The sequence below is a fragment of the Scomber japonicus genome, chromosome 22, assembly GCF_027409825.1.
Source record: "Scomber japonicus isolate fScoJap1 chromosome 22, fScoJap1.pri, whole genome shotgun sequence".
Lineage (NCBI taxonomy): Eukaryota > Metazoa > Chordata > Actinopteri > Scombriformes > Scombridae > Scomber > Scomber japonicus.
In genome coordinates, this window is record NC_070599.1 from 17,519,167 (window position 1) to 17,528,070 (window position 8,904).

Sequence of the window (8,904 nt, forward strand, 5' to 3'; positions counted from 1 at the left end):
TTATTCTCAGAGACAGTTTGACACACAGACGCACAAATACTTAATACTTGAATTTCTTTGTTTCTGCAGTGAGAAGTGAAATGGGAAAAATATTAATAATAATCTCAATCTTTAAATAAATCTTTGTTAAGTGATTACCTACTGCTGAATGATGTTACACAATGTGATTGAGCCTGTGGCCTTCTGATAAATGCATTTGTGGATTATGGGTATTACAAACTGGGTGTTGGTGGGGAACTCCCAGGTAAAGTGTTGATTCAGAGAGGGAAGGTGAAATGAACACACCAGACTCGCTCTTCAACTCACCTGTATGTGTGTGAGGTGGTGTCATGGATGTATAATGAGAACTGGATACAGTGTCAGAGGCGCAGCCCTGTTCATTCCCATGAAAGTTGCTCACTGGTGCATGAAGCCTAAAATAGAAAAGTAAAAAATACACTTCCCACTCTAAGGAAGGAATCACCCAGTATGCTCAGTGAAGACTTCTGCCAGATGAGATGGCTAACTTCTGGTTTAGCCCTTGAAGCTTAACTTGAATGGGGATGAAATGGTTAAATCATGGAGCTCTTTGAGACTCTCAAAATGTGATCAGACAAAATGGATCAAATTCTGAGGGTGAATCGAGTCATTTCACTCAAAAAACGGGGGGGGGGGGGGGGGGTCTTTTTTGGCCCAATAGCATCACATGACATAATTACACGCTGTTCTTTCAGGTCTCTGCTTGAATGGTTAATTGTTTGGATCTCTGAACTAAGGAACTGAACTTTGAGATTGTTACTTTGAAAAAAAGAAATACATAAAACTTCTGGACTCACATAGCTTCTTTTTCTCCATGAACTAACTTTTTAAAAAATCATGCTTTATCTGTTTTTTGCCTCATACATAGCCTACATATGTACCTCTGTCCTTTTTCATTATTTCATTAGTTTACAGTCATATTACATGTTTCTCTTATTTTATGTGTTTATCTTGATATTTATCATGATTTGCACAAGTGTATGTTTGTCCCTAAGAAAAGCTTGACTTGACACAAAAAGCTCACATCATTTATAAATGAATAGATTTATAATGAAGTTGGTCTTGAACACGGTGGTTTAAATGCTGCTTCACAGAAAAACTCTTAACACCTTAATTTTTCTTTTGATTTAACTTATTTATCTCCAAAAATAGCCACATGTACTAATTATTTTTATTGCATGTAGGTCAAATCGGCTCAAATCGGGTTTAAATATCACGGTGTAATAACTGTCTGTAAACACTAGGGGGCAGCAGTGCTGAACGCTACAACACGCTGATTGAACATTCAAAGCATGTCGCTAAAAGAAGAGAAAAAAAGCCTCTGCAATGCAGGTCAGTGGGTTAGTGGAGGATCCATACTGCCTGTCTGTTCCTGTCAGCTCTTCTTCCTGTGATGTTTGTTTGTTTGCTCTGTGTCCACATTACATTTCTCACCAAAATGATGCTCTCACAGCTGCCTTTGATAGCATTGTAGCCACACTGCTACTGTACTTGCCTTTTATTTAATCATTTAATCTTTTACTTCAATCACTGATTTTAACCAGTCTGATCTTTATTTAAGTATTACAGAATGAATAGGTCAAATGATGTTTATTCCTATTCTCAAACTACATTTTAGATACATGTTCATGTTTTTATTATATTTTTATACACTTTTCGCTCCACTAAATGTATTTGGCAGCTATAGTTACCATTTACTACTAGATTAACATACTAGATTAGATTTCACATACAAAACAAAACATGTAATCATTTTCTGAGATATGATACATACTCACAGATTAAACCATGTATAATGTAGGCTAGTTAAACTTACTTCAGAACTGATGATTCCACATCAAAACACCAGTAATAATCCATACATATAATATTTAACAACATAAGACTCTTCAGTTTTGATATTTGATCAGTATTGAGTTTTTCTGTACTGTGTACTTAAGTAAAAGATCTGAATATCTCCATCTCTGAGTAAAACTTCAGTAACTTATGAATTTACCTTTTTTTTAAATATGTTTTTGTCATGATTATACTACTAGCATTTACTAGATCACATTCCCACTTGACATCCAGTCACATGGTCACTATGTAATCTAATCTATTCTAAAGAACAGCTTGATGACATGTATATGTTTAATGATTAGCCAAAGCTGCTATCTCTTATTTAAACTAACTACACCGCTCTGATAAACGCCAGTGAGAGTGCATTTATCAGATTGGTGAAAAGCGTCATGTCAGGGCTTGACTGTGTGAATAAAAGAAATGTGAAATCAATAAGATCCATAGAATGGCAGCGACACCCTGCTGAGCTATTTATTGATCTTTTTTTTGGCAGCGGGACCTCATTTCATGGCCCTTTTTAAGATTAAGAGATGACATTTCACCAGGAAGTCAGCTCACTCTTTTTTTACTCTGTCAACCAAAGAGAGGGGATGTTTTGCACAATTTAAAACACTGCAGACGCTGACCTACAACCTGTTAACCCATTAACACACAACTGAGAGGCCATACTTTATCTTGAGTAAATACACTACAATTGCTGCTGACACACTGAAGTGACCGTCACTGAGCTAAAGGAAGAAAGACGCCCTGAGGGATACGCCCCATTCAAAAAAACATAACACAAACATATCACAATCCCAGCCGAGTGGAGAAAAACAGATCATTCCTTACCTGTGAGGTGAAACCTGAGCGCACAGGCTCAGAAAACTAGCGGGCATGTAGAAACAAGAGGGGAAACACACAATCGACAGCATTTGTATCCACTTGTGAGGCCACAGGAGCTCTGAAAAGTGCATAAAGCAGACATGATTGCAGTTAACTCTCCATTATTTTGAGATTATGTTGTGTCTTTGCAGTGAATATACCTTTTGCTCTGTTGTATTTTATGGGAACACTCAAGCCTTTGTGAAGACGGGCCTTCAGGGTAAAACGATACGGGGTCAGCCACTGAACAACAGAGGAAGGGTTTTGGGGGCTTTTGTATTGATCTTCTGTCCTGTCTCTCTTGTCATTGGATAGATGCCACATGCCATCTATAAGCTATCACCCATAACTCATTATTTTGACTATTTTACACACACAGCAGAAAAGCAAAAACCTCCACTCGTACCAGCTGTCATTGTATAATCCAAGCATTTAATTTTGCTAATGAGATGAGAGAAGAAAGCTGTCTGCCTCCAGTCATCTCTGAGTGGACAATAATTTACTTTCCTATTCTCTTTGGACAGAGCAGCACTTCACTCTGATCCACTTTCCTGCACCTTCAGTCTACCCTGGAGACCGATGAAGGCTGATATGTTTGTCCCCTGGGGAGCATGTGTGTGTCTAAGTGAACGTTTTCATTACTTAAAATTCGGGGAATTCAACGTCGTTTTCCCTTGATGATATTTCACAGGGTGGAAATAAAGGTTTTAAAACATCATGGGACTTTCTACTTTAATTATTTTAGACAGTTTAGCTGCTTTGTAAAGAAAGGTAGTTTCCAGCTACCGTTTAACCTTTTCATTGTTTGTATCCTGACTCTTCACAATATCTCCTCATAATTAGTCTGTATACCAAATGACCAGATGTTGTTAATCAGAAATAGGCTCTAAATTATAAAACATCTAACTGCCAGAACTAATATCTCACTCACTTAAAGTTTTTATTATAATGGTGACAAAGATGTGAATGGTGAATAATACTCGACTGCATAAAGCATATATACCATATCACTTCTATATTTACTTATTAACCTTCATTTTACTTTGAAAGTTCATAGAGGAGGAATACTTATTTACATTGGTGAATAGAAGAAAATACATACAATGAATGAATATAAATGAAGTAAACAGATTATAGTGAAGCATATGTCAGTGCATTAATGAAGTATATGTTAATTATACACATGCACACAGTCTGTTTGATCTGTCTTCTTGTTTTTCATCCAGTCATTTGTTTGATTATTTGAATCTAGTTTTAAAATCCTAACTTTGGTTTCATCTTATCTTCAGCCCTTATATATTATATATGTTGCATGACAGTGTTTATCTGTATGGTCCTTGTTAAATAAATAATACATCATGCATATATGTTTTCTAAATGTCTTCACAGCTGGTCTGTAGATTAGGAGTGATGTTTCATCCTCTTCAATTCATCGCCAAGAATCTTTAAGAAGTGAGTGAAAGAATATTTAAATCATGTGAAAATCTATTTTAAGTTTATATATGTTTGTCTTTATGAGTTGTTGTCCTGTAAACACAGATGTGCATGTTTAAAAATGGCTGCAGATCATATAGGAGCTGATGTGACTTAGCACCATCTCCAGTTATTTATGTGTCGATCTGGCAGCAGTCTTTCATCTAAGGGGGCGCCGGGGGAAGGGGAGAAGGGGCGGTAGGGGTGTGTGTGTGTTTGGGGGGGCATGTGGCAAATCCACCACTTCTTCACCCCCGCCACTCTCCACCCCCCTCTTATTTTGCTTCTCCTTTTGAGACCGGCGTGCGGGCACATGAAACAGCTGGTCCTCTCCAAAAACCAATTATAAAAGCCCCTGCCCCCCTCCCCCCACCCCCCACCCCCACCTGGCTGCCTGTGATCGTTAGCACCCACAGACGATCCGTAATGAGGTGGCCACCACCGCCGGGATGGTCAGATGGGAGACACAGCAGGTTCAGTGTATGGATTTGCACTGTCCAGACCTGGATGCAATAAGTGGGAATTGGAATTTTAGATGCGGGGGAGGCGGATGTGTCTGATGATTTATTTACATTGTATTGTGAACTGAGAGTCGGGGTCCTGATCAGACCTCTGTGGAGACTTTCAGGTGTAGGTTACTGGAAGTTTTTAGCTGTAAATTCAACAAGTTTAATCCCAACTTCATTTAATCCTGCGTTAAATACAATGAACCTCTGCTCAGGTGTTAGATGCATCAGGCTCCTGCTATTGATCCCCTTCTACCAGGCGTCATTTAAACTCCTCAGCAGGGGGCCTGAGTGAGAGGCACACAAGCCCTCCTCATTAAAATCCATTTTTTTCCTATATATCACGAGGCCACAAGAATGATGGGATCACATTGATTTTGGGGCCCTGATGCTGTGTGTAGGTTAAGTCTAAGATTGAATGTGTTGGTTTCAATAAATCATGAGTTTGTCCTCCTGCTAGTAGACTGAACTCACAGATGGATCAAATCTGAATTGGAGGGTTAGGGTTAGGGTTAGGGTTAGGGTTTTTGGTTGGTTTTGATTATAAAATACAACATATCACATTTTGTCAAAGTCCTGGACTAGACTTGGTTCCTCTCTTGTTTTCAGTCCTCCATCAGTTTATCAAGATACAGCCGAGCATTCAACATCTGACTATATGAGAAATAATGGGAATGACTAAAACTAGAAAATTGAATCATATAAACAAACAATACATTCACAAAGGGCACTAAAAGATACTTTACAGATAAATGAATTGGCAAACAGAAGTTACCACAGCAACAACAGAGCAGCAGGAAAGAGACGCTGATAGAAGTAGAAAACAAATGCAATAAAAGAATAAAAGACAAAAAAGACATCAGACTGAGAGCTGAATATTAGTTAAAAGCAAAATCAAACAATCAATAACATTTTTGCAGGAAGCAGACAAGTTAAAACACATCATAAAGTCAATTCATTGATTTACTTCTAAACACATTATACATGTTGGAGAAAGGTTAGAGAAAACGTGAAAAGGCTGATAACTATGCATGAGATAGAGCCTTAAACTGTTTCTCACCTTCTCATTTTCTAATTTCAAATATCAATGATTTTAAAAGACTAAATAAGATATTCAAATTCGATCAAGGAACGCAATCTTACAGCCACTGTTAAGCTTTAGTTACTTAGTGAGTGAGTTAGTTTGCTATTCACAAAGATAGTTCAGTGATCTATGAAGTCTACAAAGACAACAGAGAGTATAAAGCTCCACAAGGTGATAAAGTCACTCTCAACCTAAAGAGGTCAGAGGGGTCAACATAATCCCGTCATGCACCCACCCACACACACACACACACAGACACACGCACACACTCAAACATGCATGACTGCTTGCACATAATCCCCACACACGCGCTCACTGGACTCAAAACAAATATAACATTCAGTGTGATGAATAAGAGATTAGATGCACTAAATAATGAATAGTACATATTATCATCAGCGACAACTGTGTGACTTTAGTGTTTTTCCTCTGGGCTTGAGGACGGAGCCAATAAACTGATAAATGATAAATAATGCAGTGGCAGATCTCGGACATAAACCTGCACCACTTCCAGAGAATCACACACCTCCAGATGAATGTGTTAATGGTGTGTCATCACTCCGAGTATGTGGCTATGAGGTGTGAGAGGCCTCCACGCTGTCATGCCACACTTTTTTTTATGACTCTCTGGGATCCTGCGCCTCTGAGTACCCCGTGGACCTGATGTTCACAATCAGCTGTAAAAAGCGTTAATATCCACGTCTGCAGCTGCATAAATACACAAAAAATGTAATCGGCCGTTTAACAGGCTGGTTTTGTTCACATGGGATTCATTTTAACTGTGCTCAGAGTGTCTTTATAAAAATATCTGAGGCTGAAGCTTTTTTTAATAATTCATCCTTTTTTATGAGCCAGTTCCAGCCAGCACATCCCAACTGGACTTGGCATTTACTTGTTAAATTCTCATTTAAAAACCATTTAAATGTTTTTTCTCATCAGGCGAATTTGTACTTCTACTGTCAGCAGGCTTATAGATAGCCAGATGTGGACTTAGGGGTCTTTAATTCTGTTTATAGGCTCATGCTTAAAGTTAATTTGATAAATATCAGTTTAGCTGAACATTTATTATTTTTGTGTGTGAACATTTTCAGCTCGGTCATACTTGTGACCCCTCCTCACAGGTTGCACTATGAGCAATACTTCCCTCACAGATGACTCAGTTTTGAAAGTTTTTCTTTTAGGGTCAAACTCTCCAGAATTTGATACGAATCTGGAATAATCAAACACAATTTTCCTCTTTCCTCTCTTGTCAACCATCTTCACTGGATTTCCTCCTGGGAAAAGTCCCACGTTCACTGCATGTCATGTTATTTTAATAACTGCAGATTTGTGAGCGAATTTCTACCATTAAAGTTTGAAATCAACCTTAATAGGTCCTGCATTATTACCTCAATGTGTACCTTGTAGAGAGTCTCTCTGTCAGAATAGTTTTAAGTTTTATATTAGCTGCTTAGATGGTACATATTCTTAAATAAAGCTGCATTTAAATGACCATAAATACTGGAATACTGATTGGCCTTTGTGTGTCAAATGAAGCTGCCAAGTCTGTGTGCACTATACCTAATGGGGACTTTGAAGCAACAGAGTATAAGCACAATGCAGAGCAGTGGGAGGTCGACAGGGGCCCAACAACAAATCTTTGCACGGGGGCCCCTGACAGGTTAAACCTACCATGACTCCAACCACTTGAGTCAGACTTGAAACTATAAGCAATGAATGATATATCAAAGTTATAGTTGTGCACGACCTGATCAAAACAGACCACTGAATAAGGAACCCAGAGAGGATATAATTAATCATAATAAATAGTTAAATTCTGCAGAAACTCATTTGCTGTGGCTCAAACATGAAAAAACAGATCCTGTGGCACAACTACACTCATGTAGGTGTTCACGGTACCGGTTCAGGCGCCCCCACAGGTGCATTTTTGCGGGTGATCACGTGTGGACCCGCCCCTCTTCACCACCTCCAATAAAGCACAGCAAAAGTCAAACAGCTCCTCTCTTCATGCAACCAAACCCTGAGCGGGGCAGGCGCAGAGGAGCAACGGCGGGGACGGAAAACGAAACCACAGTGTGTGAGTGTGTGTGAGTGTGTGTGTGTGTGTGAGAGAGAAGGCGGTTCAAGGCAGCACACATAGATGATTAATTAGTAAAATAAAGCCCTCGGTAACCGGACGCCGCAGCAGCTGATCTGAGCTAGGGGCTCAACAGAGGACACCGGCGCATGTGGAGGTTATGTTTTCAGAGGAGGCCAGCAGGTAAGTCTCTCTCTTTCTATCTTTCTGGGTGCAGTTGTGCGTCAGCGTTTTTTTTTCCTGTTTGAATCGTGAAGCTGATGTGATATGTGCTTGCTTGCTTGAGACGGTGAATCCAGGACGGAGAGACTTTAGCTCAGTCCGTGACAGACGAGCTCACAAACTCGGCTCAGTTTGGCATCCATAATTTACAAGCCGCAGTCCGGCTGTGTGGAGATCCGCAGCACGCAGGTTCCTGCAGAGAGCATCAGGAGGCGACATGTGCGCTGCCTTGCTTGGGGGCTCCCTAAGGAGACCCCCCCAAATACTACAGAGCGACCACTATTAGATCAATGATTACAATGTGATTGGATCATGTTAATAGAGCGTATATATGTATGTAGCCTATGTGTGTGAGTGTGTGTCCAAAGTGCAGGCATTAACACATGAGAGGTGATATCTTGCTGCATCAGTGGTGGCTATCACTGGAGTGCAGATAACATGACAAGCAGCTCCGTTGATGATCAACTCTGATTCTTCTTGATTGTTTACAACCGCACTGTGTACTAATCTAATTTAACTAATGAAGAGAATAACCTCAAGAGTCATGTCAGAGGCGCAATCAAGCCTAAATCATGCCTTAAAGCTATTGTACGTCACAGTTATAAAAAGAAAATCTCTCTGATACACTGATCAGATTATGATACTGTCAGATCCAGCTGTGGCTATAGTTACCACACTCAGTGCATGAAAGCGGGAGTTTAAGTGGCAGATCAGACAAACCATGCACACACTTTATGTTTTTTCTTTTTTTTTTTGGTGAATTAACGCCCCTGTTTCCGCCCCCTCTTCATTCTCCTTCTCCAGTTTTAATAGGCTACAGC